This window comes from Hylobates moloch, unplaced genomic scaffold (assembly GCF_009828535.3).
Source record: "Hylobates moloch isolate HMO894 unplaced genomic scaffold, HMol_V3 SCAFFOLD_12, whole genome shotgun sequence".
Lineage (NCBI taxonomy): Eukaryota > Metazoa > Chordata > Mammalia > Primates > Hylobatidae > Hylobates > Hylobates moloch.
Genome location: NW_026652287.1, coordinates 53,303,030 through 53,326,531, shown reverse-complemented (window position 1 = coordinate 53,326,531; position 23,502 = coordinate 53,303,030). Strand labels below are relative to the sequence as shown.

The 23,502-nt window shown below is 43.8% G+C and overlaps 1 long non-coding RNA gene across 5 annotated transcripts; it reads left to right on the top strand.

Moving 5' to 3' along the window:
- The first annotated feature begins 10 nt into the window (after positions 1–10).
- Positions 11–23,434, top strand: LOC116478805 (uncharacterized). 5 transcript variants are annotated; one of them, XR_009208807.1, is made up of 8 exons: positions 11–98; positions 2,076–2,622; positions 2,978–3,105; positions 3,726–3,872; positions 4,188–4,289; positions 5,942–9,764; positions 17,424–17,508; positions 23,120–23,434. It is a non-coding gene; the product is annotated as an uncharacterized LOC116478805 (long non-coding RNA). The 5 variants fall into 5 exon arrangements; XR_009208810.1 differs by lacking the exon at positions 23,120–23,434 and adding an exon at positions 19,434–21,577; XR_009208809.1 differs by lacking the exon at positions 23,120–23,434 and adding an exon at positions 19,235–19,374.
- Positions 23,435–23,502: the final 68 nt, after the last annotated feature.

Below are 23,502 nucleotides of genomic sequence, written 5' to 3'. Positions count from 1 at the left end.
GAGGTGACACTCCTGCTTGGCTCCTTCCCTCAGAGAAGATTATGAGATATCTATGGCTTAAATCCAGGTGGTGTGACTCCCCTGCTAGCTCCCTTCTTGTAAGTACAATTGAGACATATGCTGTGGTCAGCTTACAAGTGTGATGATGACTCTCATGTCAGCTTACAAATGTAATGATGACTCTTATGCCTCAAGTCAGCTATTAGAAGAAATACTGGCCAGGCATGGTGGGCGGATCACCTGAGGTCAGGAGTTTGAGACCAGCCTGACCAACATGGAGAAACCCTGTCTCTACTAAAAATACAAAAAAAATTGACCAGGCCTGGTGGTGCATGCCTGTAATCCCAGCTACTCGGGGGGCTGAGGCAGGAGAATTGCTTGAACTCGGGAGGCGGAGGTTGAGGTGAGCGGAGATCACACCATTGCACCCCAGCCTGGGCAACAAGAGTGAAACTCTATCTCAAAAAAAAAAAAAAAAAAAGGAAGAAATACTGCCTTTCATAGCTCAGAAAAATGAGCAACATCCTGGGTCTTCTCTTTGTATGAAGGTTATAAAAGATTGCCATACCCCCACACATAGTATAATGCCCTCAAGTGTTACAGTGTGTCATCACAGGGCACAGCACACCTCACCAACCATTAGTGTTATTACCCTCACACATGGAAAGAGCCCGCTGCTGAGGTCTTGAATCTCACATGCAAACAGTCCACAGTTGGAATTGTGACTGTCATATGTGAGCATCCAGCCACAGTTGGGATGGTGACACATTTCTAAACTCAAATCATAGGCAGATTGAGGACTCTAGTATTTGGATCCAGCCAACTGGAGAAATGTCGACTCTCACACCTGGGCTTAGGGCCACAGGTATGGTCATGGGGGCATATAAACATGAAGGGGTCAGAGTGAATTGTAACCCGCATTCATACTACATAAAGCCCCTTGGGTAGTATAGAGAGTGTATTAACAAGGCCCAGCACACAGGGGAGATGGTGACAGTTGTATGTACACCCACGCAACAGTATACATCATTTCCCCACATGAACACAGCTCACTTTTGGGGTTCGGAATCTCACACCTATAGGCAGTCAAAGGCTGGAAACTTGACTCTCATGTGGATTCAGTCCACAGGTGGGTTGGTGACATTCTGAGCAAGATTCAGCACACCTATGTGGCTGTGACTTTACTATTTATACGTGGCATGCAGAAGGAGTTGAGACTCTCGTGCACAAGTTCAGTCCACCGTTGAGATTGTAACTCCTGTTCTTAGATACAACATATAGGAGGTTAACACTGGGACATGTGTAGGATTGTTAATGTCATCCCTGGACCTTCCTGCAGATTTAACTGTGACATTTTTCTCTTTTTTTTTTCTTTTTTTGAGACGGAGTTTCACTCTTATCACCCAGGCTGGAGTGCAATGGCACAGTCTCGGCTCACTGCAACCTCCACCTTCCGGGTTCAAGCGATTCTCCTGCCTCAGCCTCCCGAGTAGCTGGGATTACAGGCATGTGCCACCACGCAAGGCTAATTTTGTATATTTAGTAGAGACGGGGCTTCTCCATGTTGGTCAGGCTGGTCTCAAACTCCTAACCTCAGGTGATCTGCCCGCCTTGGCCTCCCAAAGTGCTGGGATTACAGGCATGAGCCACTGCGCCCGGCCCAATTGTGACATTTTTCTATGCCAGGCACCTGAGTGATCTGACTGTCTTGTCTGGGACCAGCCCACAGGTGGGATAGTGATATATTGCTGAACCCAGAACTGAGGGGATGTGACTCTTCTTCTGTCTTGGTGCTGCTCGCAGAGGACATTGTGACATTTCACTGAACTTTGCACTTAGTTGATGTGAGTCTCCTCTCCTGCCTTGGCACTGCCCACAGGGGCATTGTGACATATCTCTGGGCCTACATCCAGGTTATATGACTCTCGTGCCTGTTCCCTCACCACATTGTGACATATTGCTGGGTCCAACACCCTGGTAATGTAACTCTACTGCCAACGAGGAACATTGTGGTATTTTTTTCACCCATTACCCGGGTGATGTGACTCTCTTTTTGTGCCTCGTTCTGCTCACAGGGGGAATTGTGACATATCACTTGGCCCAGTACCAAGCAAGTGTGACTCTTCTGTTCATCATAAGTGCTGCTTTCAAGGGAGATTGGGACATATTGTGGGGCTCAACACCAGTGTGACATTACTGTTTTGCCTCGGCCCAGCAACAAGGTGATGAGAGGTCCTGTGTGGACACTGACAACAGAGAGCATTGTGACATATCTTTGGGAGCATCAACTATTTGATGTGACTCTCCTTTTATACCAAGGCTTTGCTTATAGGGGAGATCGTGATGTATCTTTGGGCCCAGAAATCAGGTGATGTGTTTCTCCTGCCTGAGCTTTGCTCACAGGGAGCATTGTGACATATCAATGGGCCCGGCACCCAGGTGATGGGACTCTACTGCCTGTCCCCTGCTTTCAGGAGGAAATTGCAACATATCTCTGACCAAGCATCCAGGTGATAACTCTTCTGCCTGGTCCCTGTTCTCAGGGAAGATTGTGACATATCCCTGGCCCAGCACCCAGATGGTGCAGATGATGTAACTCTCCTGCTCACTCTCTATCCACAGGTAAGATTATGACATATAATCACGCCCCGCTAATTTTTGCCTTTTAATAGAGATGGGGTTTCACCATGTTGGCCAGGCTGGTCTCGAACTCCTGACCTCAGGTGATCTGCCCACGTCGGCCTCCCAAAGTGCTCAGATTACAGGCATGAGCAATGGTCCCTGGCCTAGGGAATCTGACTTTGTTTTGCGGCCTGTTCTCTACACACAGGGGTAATTGTGACATATTGCTGGTCCCAGCTCCTAGCTGATGTGACTCTTTTCTCTTTCCTAGGTTCCACCCACAAAGGAGATTGTGACATACTGCTGTGCCTAACACTAAGGTGATGTTAATTCTCTGCTTTGGTTATGTCCTTAGAAGGCATTGAGACACACTGCTGAGCCCAGCGCCAAGATGATGTGAGTCCTCTGCCTGAACCCTGACTACAGGGAGCATTGTGACATATTTCTTGACCCACTGCAATCTCTCCTATGGACAAAGCCCAGGTAAATGCCCTATTTTACCTACGTGATGTGACATTCCTCTTCTGCCTGGGCCAAGCACACCAGTGATGTAATTATTCTGCTTATTCCCTGCACACAGAAGTCACTGTGCTATATGTTTGGGCCCATCACCTAGATGATATGACTCTCCTCTTCCAGGGTTTGTCCTCGGTGGGAATTGTGATATATCACTTGACATAGCTCCTATGTGATGTGGCTCTTCTCTCATGCCTGGTCCCTTCCCGCTGGGGTGAGCCCCAAACCTACGTAATGTGACTTTCTTGTTTATAAGCCCTACCCACAGGGGGCATTGTGACATATCTAGGCCTCTCACCTAGGTAATATGACATTTTTGCCTAGGCCCTCCCATCAGGGGGTGTTATGAAATATTACTGGACCAAGAACTTAGGTGATGTAGCTCTCTCTACTGCGTGGGGTGTGCTTAAGAAGAAATTTTAATGTATCTCTGTATCCAGCACCAAGGTGATGTTACTCTCCTCTCCTGCCTGGGACTCATACACATTTTGTATTACAACATATCTCTGAATCCAACATTGGGGCAATGTGACTGTCCTGCGTGGGCTCTCCCACAAAAATAACACATCTTTTTACCCATTATCTAGGTGATATGACTTTTCTGCTTGAGCCCTGCCAAAAGAAAAGATTGTGACGGATCACTGGACCCAGCACCTCGGTGATGTGACTCCTCATTTGCCTGAGACCTGCATATGTTGGATATTGTGACATATCACCAGAACAAACACCTAAAGGTTAGAAGCCTCCTTCCTGAGCCCTTCCCACAGGGGTCCTTGTGATGTGTTTCTGTATCCATCACCGAGGAGTTGAAACCCTCTACTTCTGCCTGCATTTTGCCCACAGGAAAGATTATGACATGTTGCTGGGCCCAGCAACCAGGTGATCTTACTCTCCTGCCTGTGCCCTGCTTTCAGGAGGGGATTGTAAAATTTTTGGGTCAAACACCCAGTAACATGACTCTCCTGCCTGGTGCCTGTCCTCAGGGAAGATTGTGACTTAACTCTTTCCCAGCACACAGTTGAAGTGACTCTTTTTTTTTTTTTTTTGAGACTGAGTCTTGCTCTGTCACTCAGGCTGGAGTGCAGTGGCATGATCTCGGCTTACGGCAACCTCTGCCTCCCGGGTTCAAGTGATTCTCCTGCCTCAGCCACGTGAGTATCTGGGACTACAGGTGCCCACCACCATGCTCAGCTAATTTTTGTATTTTTAGTAGAGACAGGGTTTCATCATGTTAGCCAGACTGGTCTTGAACTCCTGACCTCAGGTGATCCATTTGCCTTGGTCTCCCAAAGTCCTAGGATTACAGGCATGAGCCACTGCACCTGGCTGACATGAGCTTTTCTCTAGGAGACATTGAAACATGTCTGGGCCAAGCATCTGGTGATGTTACTCTTCTCTCCTGCCTAGGCCCTGACCACAGAAGGGAGAGTGACTTATCCCTAGGCCCAGCATGCAGGTGACATAATTTTTCTGCCTAATCTGCCTAAACATTGTAACATGTCCCTGGGACCATAAACTAGATGATATGACTCTTCTTTTGTCTTTGAGACCTGTCCATAGTGGGGATTGTGACATGTCACTTTTCTCAGCACCTACGTAATGTGACTTTCATCACATTTACCCACCGAGGTAATTGTGACATACAACTAGCCCCAGTCCGTAGGTTATGTGACTCCTCTTTTTCATGAGTCTTACCCTCACAGGACATTTTGACGTTTCTCTGGAGCTGACCCCTGCATGGACCCCTTTTTCTCAGGGGTTATTGTGCCATATATATATATTTTTTTTTTTTTTTTTTTTTCGAGATGGAGTCTCACTCTGTTGCCCAGGCTGGAGTACAGTGGTGTGATCTCGGCTCACTGCAACCTCTGCCTCCCAGGTTCAAGTGATTCTCCTGCCTCAGCCTCATGAATAGCTGGGATTACAGGCACGTACCACCCACCATGCCTGGCTAATTTTTTTTTTTTTTTTTGCATTTTTAGTAAAAACGAGGTTTCACCATGTTGGCCAGGCTGGTCTTGAACTCCTGGTGTCAAGTGATCTGCCTGCCTTGGCCTCCCAAAGTGCTGGGATTACAGGCATCAGCCACCACACTGGCCTGTGCCATATTGTTTGACCTAGCAACAAGGTTATGTGACTCTCCTCTACTGCTTGGGCCCTGTGTACATTCTGTATATTGAAGTATGGCTAGGTCCAACACCTAGGTGATTTGACTCTCCTCTCCATGGGCCCTGCTAATAGGGGAATTCTGACATATCTCTTTATCACCTAAGTGATATGACTCTCCTTTTCTACCTGAACCCTGTAAGAAGAGGGGATTGTGACATATCACTGGACCCAGCAACTAGGTGATATTACTTTCTTTTTTTTAAAAAAAGGGCCTATTGTATTTTGAGTATTATGACATATTGCCGGGTCAAACCAAATGGGTGAAAGGCTCTTGCCTGGGCCCTGCCCACAGGAGGCCTTTGTTACATATCTGTGCATCCATTACTTTGGAGATGTGACTGTCTTCCATCTGCACCATGCCCATACAGGAAATTGTGACGTATCTCTGGGTTCAGCAACCAGGTGGTATATCTTTTGTGCCCAGGCCTTGCCTGCAGAGAGACATAGCTGGGCCCACTACCCAAGTGATGTGACTTTGATGTCTATGCCTTGCTTTCAGGAGGGAATTTTAGGGTAACAGAACCCTGGCCAGGCAACCAGGCGATATGCCTGGTTTCTTCCCTGGAAAAATTGTGATATATTCCTGACCCAGCACCCAGGTGATGTTATTCTCTCATTTGCTTTCTACTCACAGGTTGGATTGTGACATATACTTTAGCCCAGCTCACAGTTGTGATGATGACACTCATACCACAAATCAGCCAGTAGGAGAGATACTGGCACTTATAGCTAAACTTAGAGAAACAGGTAAATTATTAGGTCATCTCTAGGTAAGAACATCATAAAGGATAACCATTCTTTCACAGTTTGTATAAAGTCTTTGGATGGTACAGAGAGTGTCATCACAGGGTCAAGCACACAGGTGAGACTGTGTTTCTCATATGAACAACCTACCAAATGTTGGCATTGTCACCCTCACACATGGACAGAAACCACTGGAAAGATCCTGAATTTCACACGTGGATGCAGTCCACAGTAAAAATCGTGACTGTCATATGTGATCATGCGACCACAGTCAAGATGGTGACTCATTTCAAAACAAAGCTCATAGGCAGGTGAGGACTCTTCTCTCTGGACCTAGCCAATTGGAGAGATGTTGACTCTAACATATGGGCTTAGGTCCATAGGTACAATCATCCGTTCATACAGAACAGAATTCTCAGAGCAAATTGTGACTATCATGCATATTGTATAAAGCCCTCAGATGGTAACAGAGAGTTTTGTAACAGGGCCCAGCACACAGGTGACATTGTGATACTCATACACACAATCAGCCAACAGTAAAGATTGTCATCTTTTCATACGAACACAGCTCACTGTTGAAGTTCTGAATCTCACACCTAGAGATAGCCAAACGTTGGAAAATTGACTCTCACACATGGATTCGGTCCACATGTGGGCTGGTGACTCTCAGACCAAGATTCAGCATATCTGTGAGGATGTGAGTCCACTAAGGGGACACAGTCCACTGCAAAGATTGAGGCTCTCATGCAGGTATCCAGTCCACCATTGAGATTGTGACTTGTGTACTCAGACTCAACATACAAAAGGTGTTGACTCTAATACCTAGAAATGGGACATGTGTGGAATTGTTAATTTTTTTTTTTTTTTGAGATGGAGTTTCAATCTTTTTGCCCAGGCTGGAGTGTAATGGTGCAATCTCGGTTCACTGCAGCCTCCGCCTCCTGGGTTCAAGCGATTCTCCTACCTCAGCCTCCTGAGTAGCTAGGATTACAGGTGCCCACCACAATGCCCGGCTAATTTTTTGTATTGTTAGTAGAGACGGGGTTTCACCATTTTGGCCAGGCTGGTCTCGAACTCCTGACCTCATGTGATCCCCCTGCCTCAGTCTCCCAAAGTGCTGGGATTACAGGCGTGAGTCACCGCACCCGGCAGGATTGTTAATTTTATCCCTACATTTTCCTGCAACTGTGATTGTAACATACACCTCTGCCCAGCACCTGAGTTATTTAACTTTTCTGCCTGGTGCCTAGTCCACAGATCAGATTGTGATACATTGCTAGACCCAACACTAGGTGGTATGACTCTGTACTTTTGCCTCGGCACTGCCCACGTGGGACATTGTGATATATCACTGGGCCCCACACCCTGGTTATGTGACTCTCCTACCTGTGCCCTGCCTTCATGGGCCATTGTGACATATTGCCATTTGCAACATCCAGGTTATGCAACTCTCCTTGCTGGTTCCTGCCTATAGGAAGCATTATCATCTATCTGTGTATCCATCATCCAGGTAATGTGACTCTCCCAGGTCCCCGCTCAAAGAAAGGATTGTTACTTATCACTGGGCCCAGTGCCTAGCTGATGTAACTCTTCTACCTATGTTCTGCTTACAGTGTACATTGTGACATACTGCTGGGCTTAACACCAAGGTGATGCTACATTTTTGCCTTGTCATTTTTTTTTCATCAGGCATTGTGACATATGGTTGGGCTCAGAACCAAGGTGATGTGATCCTTCTGCCTGAACCCTGCTCAAGAGTCAACACCCTTTGCCCAACAAGAATAGTGACATATTTGTGAATCCGTCATCTATGTGATGTGACTCTCTTACTTGGATTTTGCCTATAGGAGAGACTGTGACATATCACAGGGCCCAGCACCTAGATAATATGACTCTTCTTTCCTGCCATGGCCATGCTCCCATAAAAGAGAGTGACTTATCCCTGGAATCAGCCCACAGGCTATGTAATTGTTCTGCCTAGTGCCTGTCTACAGTGGTTATTGTGACATATCTCTTGGTCCCATTCCTCTTCTCCCTGGGACCTGTGCACAGTGGGAATTGTGACATATCACTTGGCCCAGCACCTATGTGATGTGACTCTTTTCTCATGCTTTGGCCCTGCCCACTGGTTGGCTGTGATATGTAGCTGGGCCCAGCTCTTAGGTTATGTGATCTTTCTCTTCCTCCTGAGCCCTACTCTCCCAAGACCAGCTTGGTCATGGAGACCCTAACCCAGTGCAGCTAGAGGAATTAAAGACACACACACAGAAATATAGTGTGTGGAGTGGGAAGTCTGGGGTCTCACAGCCTTCAGAGCTGAGAGCCTCAAACAGAGATTTACCCACATATTTATTGGCAGCAAGCAAATGATAAGCATTGTTTCTATAGATTATACATTAAAAGTATTCCTTATGGGAAACAAACGGATGGGCAGAAATAAAGGGATGGGCGCTGGCTAGTTATCTGCAGCAGGAACATGTCCTTAAGGCACAGATCTCTCATGCTATTGTTTGTGGTTTAAGAAGGCATTAAGCGGTTTTCCGCCCTGGGTGGACCAGGTGTTCCTTGCCCTCATTCCAGTAAACCAACAACCTTTCAGCATTGGCATCATAACCATCACTAATAAGTCACAGTGCTGCAGAGATTTTGTTTATGGCCAGTTTTGGGGCCTGTTTATGGCCAGATTTGGGGGTCTGTTCCCAACACTACTCACAAGGGCTCTCTGGGGCTCTCACCTAGATGATATGACTTTCCTGCCAGAGCTCTTTTCTCAGAGGATACTGTGACATTTCTCGACCTAGAACCTAGGTGATGTGTCTGCTTGGGCTCTGCCCAAGATGTGACTTTTTTTTTTTTTTCCCCTGGGCTTTGCATACATTGTGTATTGTGATATATGACTGGGTCTAAGACCCAGGTAATATGACTCTAACTCATGGGTTCTGTTCAGAAGGGTATTATAACATATCATTTGTTCCTCACTTAGGTGTTATGACTCTCCTCTTTTCACTGGAACCTGCCAAGAAGGGTGATTGTGACATATCACTGGACCCAGCACCTTGGTGATGTGACTCTCCTCTCCTCCTTGGGGCCTGCATACATTGTGTCTATTGAAATATGGCTGGTCCAACACCTAAGTAATGTGACTCTCCTGCATAGGTCTTGCTAATAGGGGTTAACATAGTATGACATATGTTTTGTTTATCACTTAAGTGATGTTACTCTCCTTTTCTTCCTGAATCCTGTAAAAGGGGGGGATTGTGACCCTATCACTGGACCCAGCACATAAGTAATATGAGTTTCCTGCATAGGCTGTGTTCAGAAGGGTATTATGACGTATCTTTTTGTTCATCACTTTGTGACTCGTCTTTTGACTGGAACCTGCCAAAAAGGGTGATTGTGACATATTACTGGACCCAGCCTCTAGGTGATGTGGCTCTCCTTTTTTTCTGGGCCTCACATATTTTGGGTATTGTGATGTATAGCTGGGCTCAACACCTAGCGGTTGGGGAGCTCCTTTCTTGACCATTCCCACAAATGACATATCTCTGCTATGACTGCCTATGACACATAACCTAAATATGTGACTCTTCTTTTCTGCCTGCACCCTGCTAACAGAGAAGATTGTGACAAATTGCTAAGTGCAGTGTATCTTGTGCTGACCTTCTATCTCAGCCTGTGACCAAGAATGCCTAACCTCTGGGGAATGCAGCCCTGTAGGTCTCAACCTCAATTTACCCAGCCACTATTCAAAATAGAGTCACTCTGGTTTAAATGCCTCTGACATTAAGATACACTATAAAATTATGAAAAAAGTTTATTTGAATTTTAGCAAATGAGAAATGAAATAATTAGAATGGGCTATTCTAAAAGATAAAGCATTAGTTATATTTGTGTTTGAGTTTTCTATTAACCTATATTTGTTACTTATGAATAGATAACTTGTTTTATTCTGTCTAAACAGATACACTAGGTGGGGTGTGGTGGCTCATGCCTGTAATCCCAGCACTTTGGGAGGCCGAGGCAAGTGGATCACCTGAGGTCAGGAATTTGAGACAAGCATGACCAACATGGCAAAACCCTGTCTCTACTAAAAATGCAAAAATTAGCTGGCCATGGTGGCGGGTGCCTGTAATCCCAGCTACTTTGGAGGCTGAGGCAGGAGAATCGCTTGAACCCAAGAGGCAGAGGTTGCAGTGAGCCAAGATCATGCCACTGCATTCCACCCTGGGTGACAGAGCGAGACTCTGTCTCAAAAAATAAGTTAAAATAAGCGGCCAGGCATGCTGGCTCACGCCTGTAATCCCAACACTTTGGGAGGCTGAGGAGGGTGGATCACAAGGTCAGGAGTTTAAGACCAGCCTGGCCAAGATGGTGAAACCCTGTCTCTACTAAAAATACAAAAATTAGCCACGTGTGTTGGCAGGTGCCTGTACTCCCAGCTACTCGGGAGGCTGAGGCAGAGAATTGCTTGAACCCAGGAGGCGGAGTTTGCAGTGAGCCAAGATCTCACCATTGCACTCCAGCCTGGGTGACAGAGGGAGATTCTGTCTCAAAAAAAAAAAAAAAAAAAAGGAGGACATAAATTTAATGTTAAGTGTGGACTCATAAAGAACCTAGACAGCCACCAAGCCATTTGTTTATTCTTGATTTCTTAAAGCTTCCATTATTAAAAGCTCTGCATTCCATTACTCATCACAGAAGAGAAAATAACCTAAATTAAATATGAATTAAGTTTGTGTGTGTGTGTGTGTGTGTGTGTGTGTGTGTGGTGACTATTCCAAATTACTAAACAGATTAAGACCAATTTTTTTTGTCAAACATATAATTCTGAGAAACAATCAATACTTCATGTACATTTCTGCTACCTAATAGGCTATTTAAGCATTTATACAGAAATTTTACACAGTTGTCATTTTTAATGCATGTTTTCTGATAGTATAAAAGCTTTCTCATGCAAGAAGCCTGATGTTGTAATAGTAGCTAAAAGAATATTAGAAATTTTTTTTCTTATGGGGCATTTCTGAAAGGTCTCTAATGATCAAGATACTTATTTTACTAGGCAAGTTGTAAAACTGTTAAATAAGATATTGTTCCTGGACCAAACTGAGAGTTGGGCTGCTATTTCTCACGGCCCAATAATGAGATGCAGATGAACTGGGGAGGAAGAGAGTTTTATTTCTGCAACTGGTTACAGGGAGAAGGCCTGGAAATTATCACCAGACCAACTCAAAATTACAACATTTTCCAGAGCTTATATTACCTTCTAAGCTATATGTCTACATGTAGGTGTGCATTCATCTAAAGAGAGAAGTGATTAACTTCTTTTATTTAATCTGTAACTAAGGTCTGAGTCTTGAAGACCTTCCCCTGCAGCCTCAGTAAATTTACTTAATCTAAATAGGTCCAGGTGCTGGGGTGATTACCCTTATCTTGTCTCCTGCTAAATCACAGTGGTTTGGTAAGTTCCTTCAGACCTCCAATAAACTTGTTTGTGGAGGCCTGGGGAATTTCTTCAGACCCCCACTAAAACTTGTTTAATCCTATAAGGCCCAAGAAAGGCCTAAGTGAAACTCTTGATGGGCTTTTGTTACATCCCAGCCTTTGTATAAGGTCACTGGCTTTTTTTTTTTTTTTTTTTTTTTTTTTTTTTTTTTTTTGAGACGGGGTCTCACTCTATCACCAGGCTGGAGTGCAGCTGCACAATCTCGGCTCACTGCAACCTCTGCCTCCAGGGTTCAAGCCATTCTCCTGCCTCAGCCTCCCAAGTAGCTGGGACTACAGCCGTGTGCCACCACGCCCAGCTAATTTTTTTGTATTTTTAGTAGAGACAGGGTTTCACCATGTTGGCCAGGATGGTATCCATCTCTTGATCTCGTGATCTGCCTGCCTCGGCCTCCCAAAGTGCTGGGATTACAGGTGTGAGCCACCGCGCCCGGCCGGTCACTGGCTTTTAATATTTAACTTAACCACTCAGTCAGTACTGAAACAGTTGTTAGTGAGGTCTGGCCTGCCACAGTATTACAGATACAATAGTATTGAGCAAAGCTAACTAAATTGACTGGATTGCTTTTGTAATTGCAGATTGATGACAATCAGATTCACTTAGAGAGGAAAAAATATGTTGGCCCTTATAAAATAGTCATTAGAAGGCCTATGTGCGTAATAGAACCTCATGTGTCTCCTGTTACAAAAGCCTAACATTACTAAATTCAACAAGGCTTTAATGCATTATGGCAAAGCACATTTCCACCAGGTGAAGAAAGCCTTTACTAGTCTACTGACTGAGGAAAGTGAAACCCTTTATAATCAAGAACCCAGAGATTGAATCTGCCTGCCACCTACACTGACGCAAGACTTCAAGACCTTGAACATTGGATTGATAATCTCACAACTTAGAAGGGCCCCTCCAAACTCTAGCAATTGTAAACCCATAGGAGATTTTAAGGTAAAGCTAACCAGGAAAGTTTGTCCTCAAAAGCAGATGGCTGTCTCCATGTAGATAGCTTTTTTCACAAGATCAAAAATCAAGACATCTCGTTATCATGACGCTCTTAGTTCACAGTTTGTTTATGGTTCTACAAACAACAAATTTAAAGTGGTCTCTTGTGTGCACTCATGAGGGTATATTTATATGTAGGGAATTTTGCAGCCAACATTATATATGAGGAAACTTATTCCTTGAAAGGTAAAAGAAGAAGGGCCAATGTAGGTGAGAAGTTTTAATGAAACAGTTGTTTTCTCACAATATCAAAAACAGAATATTGGTCCACTGCTCTTAACCTATTTCATAAGTTAAAAAGAACTTATTCAGAATAGGTTAAAGAGCATTGCCAGGAGGCCATTACTTTTCTGAATGGGTATCATTGTTCAGAATAAATGAGGCAATGGTTACAAAATTTATCCCTCTCAATAGGGCTCTACAGCAGATTATACCATAAAGGCTATGCTTACACAATAGACTTTAAATTTTCTCACAAAGTTGTGCTAAATATAATTTCTTTTGATTACTTACTGGATAAATAGGTATCTGTGCAGTTGCTAATAGTTGCCCATGGAGAACTACAGCAGGTATTACAGAGATGCAGTTGTAGATGATTCATGAACAGGCTGATTAGATGAAATGAGTAGGCCATTTATCTAGCTAATTATTTGATCTATTTAATTTTATTTGGTTGTTCATGGGGACCCTGGCTAAAAAGCATGCTTCAAACTCTTGGTATTATCCTTCCGATAGTCAAAATGGTAATCTTCCTACTGCACTGTATTGTCTCAGAAGATATAAACGTTTGAATGTAGTCATCTGTAGAATGTCAAATGGTCTCTCTTTAACTGGAATGACAGAAACTCAAAGACGTGACTATGAAGACACTACAACCTATGAATGACATGCTAAAGACAAAAAACAAAAATAATGGAAACTGAGAGTGGCACTAAAGCCCCGAGTTTTGGTCACACTGTGACCTATGTAAGAACTTAACCAATCAGGGGGAATTTTTTAAAGAAAACTATTGGAGGCCATAATTCTGGACTGAGCTTATGCATTAGGTCCAAACAAACCAAACCAAAATGAGTCACTCATGCTAGATGTGACATAATTAAACTAAAATTTTAAGGCAATAGGTAGATTCTAAAACTGGCCAGGTTTTTTTTTTCTTCTGTAAATAGCAGATTTCAACACAAGGAGGTCCCCTGTACTCTAACACTTTAAAAAACAAATAAAAATAATTTCAAAATAATAAGCTGAAGTTTTTGTTTCCACTTTACAAACCCACAGTTCTGCTATTTCACAGTGGGATTTGAGTCTAAATAAGTACATTTTTGATGGTGACAAAATGATATTAATGTCTAAAGTTTTGGTCTCAAACTTGAGAAGATGACAAAAGGGAGAAATTGTTAAATTAGTTATAGCCTAAGCTTCCCTCTTATGTTTAATTTTGGCTAATAGGATCTGTTTTTGTTTTTTTTGGTTTTTTTACATAGTAAACTTAATGTTCAAATAGGACAAATCTTAAGCTGTAATAAATCTGGCTGTTTCTGCACCTCACTTCCATTTTCTGTATGTCATTTTGCTTTTCTGGTTCATAAAAATTTTACCAACATGTGGCTGTGTTGGAGTCTCTCTGAGCCTACTCTGGATCCATAGGTTACCCGATTCGCAAATCACAATTTGCTCATTTAAACTCTGTTAAATTTAATTTTTCTAAAGTTTTCTTCTTTTACAAATTTTGAAATTTTTTATGATGAAAATAAATAATGTGTTATTGAGCTTTGATTTTCTAAACTCATCCCACAGCTATTTTCTCAAATTATTATTATTATTATTATTATTGAGACAGAGTCTCACTCTACCACCCTGACTAGAGTGTGATATAACTAATCATGGCTCACTGAAGCCTTAATCTTCCAGGCTCAAGCAATTCTCCTGCCCCAGCCACCCAAGTAGCTGGGACTACGGGCATGCAAAATCATGCCTGACTAATTTTTAATTTTTTTTTCATGGACACTGGATCTCACTATGTTGCCCAGTCTGCGCTTGAACTCCTGAGCTCAAGTGATTCTCCTATTTCAGTTTCCCAAAGTGCTAGAATTACAGGTATGAGCCGCCATGTACTTCTGCAATTTCTTGACAAGATTATCCTCAATAATAAACAGTACTATATGGGCACAAATATAAAGGGAATCTGGCCTCTATTTTAGAAGTTTCACTCTCCAGGATTTCGAGGGTCTAGGGCAGCTACTTTAGTATTATAGTTTGATCTATGGAGGTGCATGGGCTTTGGAGTCAGAGAGTTGATCCTGAAGGTGGGGTGCGGTGGCTCATGCCTGTAATTCCAGCACTTTGGGAGGCCGAAACGGGTGAATTGCTTGAGGTCAGGTGTATGAGATCAGCCTGGCCAACATGGCAAAACCCCGTCTCTACTAAAATACAAAAATTGTTGAGCGTGGTAGCATGCGCCTGTAATTCCAACTACTCAGGAGGCTGAGGCATGGGAATTGCTTGAACCCAGGAGGCGGAGGTTGCTGTGAGCCAAGATCGTGCCACTGCAGTCCAGCCTGGGCAATAGAGCAAGACTTCATCTTAAAAAAAACAAAAACAAAGCAGTCGATATTGAGTCTCAACCCAGCCAGTTAGTAGCTGTGACTCTTTGGACAAGTTTCTTGATGTGAAAGAGTCGTATGAACCACATATGCAAAAAAAGGCAGAATGACACTGATTGCAAAAATTGTAGCAAGTTTTCATGCCTTCTATATCCATTGCCAGGTGCTTTCACAGCTGTTGCCATTGAAATACGGAATTTGTTTTCCAAACCATAGATCTGGCTGACCTTACTTGCTCAGGACAGTAGAAACCTGTAAACATGATAATGTGCTAGTTTGGGACCTAGGCTCAAATGGTCTTGAATGCTTCTGTTTTTCTTTCAGAATACTGCCATCTCCATGATGGCCTATGTTAGCTAGGTGGAAAATAGGATACCATGGGGAGGAGAAGCAAGGTGCCCCTGTCGACAGTCCCAGAAGCAGGACCTCACTCCTAGAAACACAGTTGCCTAGTGAAAAGGCAGCTGATGATACATGTCTGAAGGAGCTCAGCCTAAATGGCTGACCATCTCAATTACAAGCGAATAAGTTTTGGATGGTTTGTTATGCTGCAATAGCTAACTAATACATGCACCCTGTGCAGATGGAATGCCAGGATTTAATGACAGGTTGATTACTAGTTACCTTCTGACAGTGGACACCCTAAAGGTACTTTTTTTTTTTTTCCTGATTTGAAGTTGGATGTCTCCTAAGACAATGTTTAGTAATGCAGAAATACAGGTAGACATGTATGTGTGTGATTGGTGCTTATACTCACACAGTACCCCACACCACAGGAGAAAACAGACAACCACAGCCTGACCATTAGAGCCAAGGCCAAATAGCAAAATAAGTTTGCCTTTAATTTATTTTCTTCATATCTAAAAGTTGGAGATTAAGACTGTGGACAGACCTGAACACACAGAGTTTTCTTCTCCTGTGGCCCCAGAATTTTTTGTTCACTGTCTGATCTCTGGGTGAAAGGTGGACAACAGGTGGCAAACAGTGGTCTACCTGTGGTTATTTTATTCGTGCTGCCCTCTGCCCTTGCTATGGCCACTATCTGTCCCACCCTCAGAACCGAAGATAGATGTTAGTAGAGAGAGGCTGTCACCTCACCTCTGGCAGAAAAGGGATGTTCAGGGCCTCCACCCACCTGACATCAGAGCTGCACTTCAACATGGCAGCTGTTGGCCATGTGTGGCTCCTGAGTGCCTGGAATGTGTCTGATCTGAACTGCAATTTGCTAGAAAAGTAAAATACAGAGTTGGTTTTGAAGATTTAGTTCCAAAAATATATATAGTGCCTTAATAATTACATATTGCTGTGAACCCAGAAAATCTGAGACAGGTCTCAGTTAATTTAGAAAGTTTATTTTGCCAAGGTTGAGAACACACCTATGACATAGTTTAAGGAAGTCTTGAGGACACCTGCCCAAGGTGGTCAGGGAACATATTGGTTTTACACATTTTAGGGAGACATGAGACATCAATCAATATATGTAAGAAGTACATTGGTTCGGTCTGAAAAGGTGGGACAACTTGAAGCAAAGGCAGGAAGACATGAAGCTGGAGGGAGCTTCCAGGTCAGATAGGTGGTTACATTCTTTTGAGTTTCTGATTGGCCTTTAGTTTCCAGCTTGAGTTTTCCTTAGTAATTTTGGGGTCCCAAGATATTTTCCTTTCACATTGCTCACATATTAAAATGATAATATTTTAAACATATTGGGTTAGTTACATTATTACAATCAATTCCACGTGTTTCATGTTTCTTTTTAAAATTTGGCTACTAGATAATTAAAAATTCACATGTAGCTCACATTTTATTTCAGAGGACTGCCTCCTTTTTAAAATCTCAGGCTGCCTGCTCAAAGGACCAGAAGCCAGGAAGGTGATAAAAGCTAAAATTTAAAAGTAATTGTTATTATATTCTTTTCATTTGTGACTAGCCATATAGTATATTATTTATAAATGCATATGACCTTATGCACAAGGTTCAATGCAAACACCCTCTAGGGTGGGCCTGGCTCAGCTCGGAGGAAAGCCTGCCTGAAAAAGCTGCAGCTAGGCTGTCACTCTTCATTCAGCCCAGCAACTCATCACACCCTCTGTCACTCAGGGCCTGAGGGGGCGGGTCTTAAACATTATCCAATCAGGGATGCTGGGCTGGGTACAGTCCAATCAGGCACGCAGCTGGAGCGGACAGGACGGTTTCCGGAATATGGCGGGGCGTTTGGCTCTCGCTCCAGCCAGAGCTCCAGGTCTCGTCTTCATTTCTGTGTCCTCTGTTCCTAGAGGCCCAGCCTGTGTGGCCCTGTGACCTGCAGATATTGGGAGATCCACAGCTAAGACTCCAGGACCCCCTGGAAGCCTAGAAATGGTGAGAGTGCCGGGTCTGACATCCCGAGAGAGGGGGAGGGGCTGGTCGGAACCGTGGGAAGTGGCCGTGGCGGACTTAGGTCTCCCCGCAGTCAGTTCCACAATCTGCGCCTGGAATTCTCCTTGCCCAGCTGGGCTTCAGTCCCCTTCAGCCATAAGATGGCGACTGTGCTGACAGCCGGGCCCCGGGCGTCCTGTCTTCCCTCCACAGTGACTGTGCCTGACCTGTAGCCCTGTCTGGGGAGCTCTCCACGCGCAATTCTGCAGTCTCTCCCAGATTGTGCAAGAACCATGGGAGGGGCGTCAGGGTAGAATAGTGACTCGGGGTGCGGGTTCATGAGCGGGAAGAGCTTTGGTCCGTCGGGTTCCCAGTTCCCATTCTCTCCTATTAAAAATCTATAGGAGAGGCCGGGCGCGGAGGCTTACGCCTGTAATCCCAGCAGTTTGCTGAAGGCGGGCGGATCACTGAGGTCCGGCATTCGAGAACAGCCTGGCCAAAATGGTGAAACCCCATCTCTGCTAAAAATACAAAAATTAGCCGGGTGCGGCGGCTGTAATCTCAGCCATTTGGGAGGCTGAGGCACGAGAATCGCTTAAACTCAGGAGACCAAGATTGTGCCATTGCACTCCAGGCTGGTTGACACAATGAGACTATCTCAAAAAAAAAAAAAAAAAAAAAAGGGCGTCACCGCAAAATATTAAAGAATTTAATCAAAGAGTGGTTCTAAAATTGTAAAGCACCCAGCTATGGGATGTAGTTTGTGGTCCTTTGGAGGAGCTTGAAGGAAAGACTTTGTGCATGATACAAAAACGCAAATTCAGTAATTGGTTAGGTAGGGTTACGTAGTTTCTTAATTTCCATCTTCAGCTTACAAAATTTCCTGGTTATGTAATCAGAGCTTAATTCCAGTTAATAGTTTGTTAACCCTGTATTTGTTTTTCCCAATGTAGTAATTTACAAAAAAAAAAGCATTTGAGTTACTTTTTTCTTTTTTTTTTTTGAGACGGAGTTCGCTCTTCTTGCCCAAGCTGGACTGCAGTGGCGCGATCTCGGCTCACTGCAACCTCCGCCTCTGTGTTCAAGTAATTCTCCTGCCTCAGCCTCCCGAGTAGCTGGGATTACAGGCAGGCACCACCACGCCCGGCTAATTTTGTATTTTTAGTAGAGACGGGGTTTCTCCGTGTTGGTCAGGCTTGTCTCGAGCTCCCGACCTCGGGTGATCCGCCCATATCGGCCTGCCAAAGTGCTGGGGTTACAGGCGTGAGCCACCGCACCCGGCTTGAGTTAGATTTTTTGAAAGCAGGAATTCAGGGACTACAGCCACCTCAGGCGAATTGCCTACCTCTTAACTATTTTCACTCCCTACACAAAACTGATCTTCCCCTGCATTTTTCACAGGTGTCCTAAGCAGGGTGTCAAGTCTACCCCCACGCCCCCCATTCCTCCAGCCTAACGGTGGCTTGCAGTAAAATACAAAATTTCCATTTCCTCCTGACAATCCCAAATGCCAACTCCCCCTCCCTAATTCACACTATTAACTATTTGTTCTTTAGTGTACATTTTTGATACTGTATTTTAATTAAACATTTTTTGACAAAGCATTGGATGGCACATTTAAAAAGATTTGTTTTCTGTTTATAAATATTTTCCATAAGAAAACAAGGAATAATCTTCTGACAATGTATTGTAAAAAAATCTTTGTCTGTTTTCCTTTTATCTTCCCTAGGCATAGAGATCTTATGAGAATGTTTTGACATCAAGGTTTTTATTGGAATTTTTTGGGGTGATGTGTCCTCAGCCACCCTTTAGTTTTTTTCCTGGTCCTGGATTCCAGTACTGTCTGTGAATAAACCAAGATATCAGTCATGGCTGTGTCTGCAAGACCGTCTAATGAATATTAATTCCTGGGTCATTTTCTCCCATAGGACAACCTGTGGTATGGAGTGTAGCCTCTCAAGGGAGCAGGTGGATGCCCTGGGGCTGAGAGGAATCTCCTGGTGTACTTTTCCTTTCAAAGGCTAACCCCTTCAGATGTTAAGACTGTCTTCACCCAGCCCGACTTCCCTTTCTTTGGGCCACGTTGCTGGTCACCCAATCAAATGCTGGTATTGAGTTGAAAACAGAAATAATGTCTGACCCCTTGATTCTCTACAATTTGTGAAAAAAAGACTAGTATCTCCGCCAGGCACGGTGGCTCACGCCTGTAATCCCAGCACTTTGGGAGGCCAAGGTGGGTGGATCACCCGAGGTCAGGAGTTTGAGACCAGCCTAGCCAACATGATGAAATCCCGTCTGTACTAAAAATATAAAATTAGCCAGGCATGGTGGTGCATGCCTGTGATCCCAGCTACTCAGGAGGCTGAGGCAGGAGAACCCAGGAGGCCGAGGTTGCAGTGAGCCGAGATCGTGCCATTGCACTCCAGCCTGTGCAACAAGAGCGAAACTCCATCTCAAAAAAAAAAAAGGTGGTATCTCAAAAGACAAAAGAAACCCTGACCCCGGTGAGATGAGGCAAGAAATTGCAAAGTAAAATGCGCTTGGGAACTTACTGGAACATAGAGCAGTCAGAGGGTGGTTATTGAGTACTTAAGTGAGCAGGATGGGTGGGAGAATCTCTCAAGTGATTGAACTTGACACATGAGTCGGACACATCTGTTTTCTTATCAGCACTGCCACTCCCTGGGTTTGTCACTTTGAAAAGATTTGTTCACTTATATTGACTTCAATTTTTTAACTCTAAATTGCAATTTATTAGTAGAGCTTGAAAGGTAAGAAAATATTTACAAAGGGCATAAAAGAGGTGAGTTTCAGAAAAATCTAATCTTTTTTTTTTGTTAAAAATTCTCCTGTACCTTTTTCTTTCTTAGAGTGAGTTTAGAAATTTTCTCAGGCATATTTTTTTATGGCTGGGTGATTTCAAACAGAATTCCAAGGCTTAGATTTTGGAATGCTACCAAGGAAAAGAATAGGGAAAAATCTCTTCCATTTTGGCTGTAGAAAATGAATGCATTTCCAGAAGAAAATGTTGTAGATAATAGGTGAGTTACATGAATTCATGAAAACATCAGTTGTTTTTGCAGGGTAAATTTCTGACAGTAAATATCTGTATTCTATATCCTGTTATCTTTATTTCAGAGTTTAATGCTATATTTTTTAGATGAAACTTGGTACCTACTAGAAGTATTCCCATATGACTGTTTACTACATTTTTTTTTTTTTTTTTTTGAAACGGAGTCTTGCTCAAGGCTGGGGTGCAGTGGTGCGATCTTGGCTCACTGCAACTTCTGCCTCCTGGGTTCAAGCAATTCTCCTGCCTCAGCCTCCCGAGTAGCTGGAACTGCAGGCGCACACCATCACACTCGCTTATTTTTGTATTTTAGTAGAGACAGGGTTTCACCTTGTTGCCCAGGCTTGTCTCGAACTCCCGAGCTCTGGCAATCTGCCCCTCCTAAAGTGCTAGGATTACAGGCGTGAGCCACCCTGCCCGGCCTACTGCATGATTTTTAATGGAAATAATAAAATAATACATTTATAAAGGAATAGATACTTTTGCTTTTCTTACTGAGGTATGAAATGTAAGCATTGTAAAATTGCCTTGTTTTATATGAACGTTGAGTAATTTTGCTGGATTTTTCGAACACTTAGTTTCAAAGACCAAGTGAATAACTCTCACATGGAAATTAAAACTTGAGCCCAGTGACTCCAAGCTAAGGCTAATATCGAGGCTGCAAAAGAAGGTTATTTAAGGTCCAGTTAGTTCTTTCTGGGGAGCCTCCCCTGCAGATATCCCCGCCTGCTCACCCCAGCCATGGAAGGAGCCTTTATCCTGAGAGAAGCTACAGAGCCCTGGAAAGCTGGGGACCCACAGGCAGATACAGTTAAGGTTAAGTTGGAAGGGAACTGGGAGGATCTTACTGAAGATAAAGTTGTCCTTGTTTTGAGACAGTTTTTAGACTTTGTAAAATAGAACAAAGGTAGATTTGTGTAAAAAAAAGAAAATTGAATTACCAAGGAGTATTGCAACAGGAGGAAGTACCAACCATAAGAGCTTTAAGGATTGCAAAGTTTAGGCAGACAAGGGCTTTCTTTTTTTTTTTTTTTAATAATTTTTTTTTTTTTTTTGAGATGGAGTCTCGCTCTTGTTGCCCAGGCAGGAGTGTAGTGGCATGATCTCTGCTTACTGCAACCTCCACCTCCCGGGTTCAAGTGATTGTTATTACTCAGCCTCCCAAGTAGCTGGGATTACAGGCGCCGGCGACCATGCCCGGCTGACATTTGTATTTTTAGTAGAGGCGGGGTTTCACCATGTTGGCCAGGCTGGTCTCAGACTCCTTACCTCAGGTGATGACAAGGGCTTTCTTTCATAGGGGTGAGCAAACAAGATTAGAAAAAAAGTTGGGAGGGGAATGGCAAATGGACGGTAAAAACATCAGATTCTAGATCAGAGAATGTTTTATCCTGAGGTCAGCATGTTCTTAGAAGGGAAATAGAATGGGGTTGTATGTTGGCTCAGACTGAGGGTAGCCCAAAGTCCAGGAATCTCTGGGAAGGAGATAAATTTAAGTGAGGTCTGATATGGAAGTACAGGAAAGTGGTCCCAATCCAGACTCCAAGATAGGGTTCTTTGATCTCACGCAAGAAAGAATTTAGAGTGAGTTCATAGAGTAAAGTGGAAGCATGTTTATTAAGAAAATAGAGGAATAAAACAATTGCTACTTCACAGACATAGCATCCCAGAGGGCTGCTGGTTGACCACTTTATGGTAATTTCTTGATTATAGACCTGATACTGCATTGGCATTTGTAAACTGTTATGGCACTGATGGGAGTGTGGCAGTGAGGACAATCAGAGGTTACTCTCAGGGCCATCTTGGTTTTGGTGGGTTTTAGCTGGCTCATTTACTGCAGTCTATCAGCAAGGTCTTTATGACCTGTATCTTGTGCCAACCTCTTATTATGCGACTTAGAATGCCTTAACTGTGGGCCGTGCGCGGTAATCCCAGCACTTTGGAAGGCTGAGGTGGGTGGATCACCTGAGGTCAGGAGTTTGAGACCAGCCTGACCAACATGATGAAACCCCATCTCTACTTAAAAAAATACAAAAATTAGCTGGGCATGGTGGTGGGCGCCTGTAATCCCAGCTACTTGGGAGACAGAGGCAGGAGAATCACTTGAACCGGGGAGGTGGAGGTTACAGTGAGCCGAGATCGTGCCACTGCATTCCAGCCTGGATGACAGAGCAAGACTCCATCTCAAAAAAAAAGGAGGAGGAAAGAATGTCTTAACTGTTTGGGAATGCAGCCCAATAAGCTCTGGTTTAAATGCCTCTGACAGAAGTATTTTATTTTTACCACTGAAGACAAATTCAGCTACCATTTTTATGAGAGCAAGAAGAAAATGTGCAGAGTCTATGTCTGGCTTATGTGACAGGTAAGAATAGAGAGCACCATCTAAGTCTTTCTTCTGTCGCACACGCTGGAGTGCAGCGGCGTGATCTCGGCTTACTGCAAGCTCCACCTCCTGGGTTCACACCATTCTCCTGCCTCAGCCTCCCAGTAGTTGGGACTACAGGCGCCTGCCACCATGCCCAGCTAATTTTTTCTGTTTTTCAGTAGAGACGGAGTTTCACCGTGTTAGCCAGGATGATCTGGATCTCCTGACCTCATGATCCGCCCGCCTCAGCCTCCGAAAGTGCTGAGATTACAGGCGTGAGCCACGGCACCCGGCCCTAAGTCTTAATGGGAATGGGGTTTCTTTCCATAAACTGTTTCTGGTGCACACAAAGGATAGAGAATTTTATTAATCACAGCTATTTTCCAGGATTATCCACGTGCTTTTTATTTTCCCACCTCTTTTCTTTGTCCTATACATTTCTTCCATTTGACTTCTCCTGGATTTTATATTTTATAATAAACTGGTAAACATAACTACAGTGTTTGTTGAGTTCTCTGAGTAGTTCTGTCCAATTATTAAACTTCATAGAGGTTATGAAAGT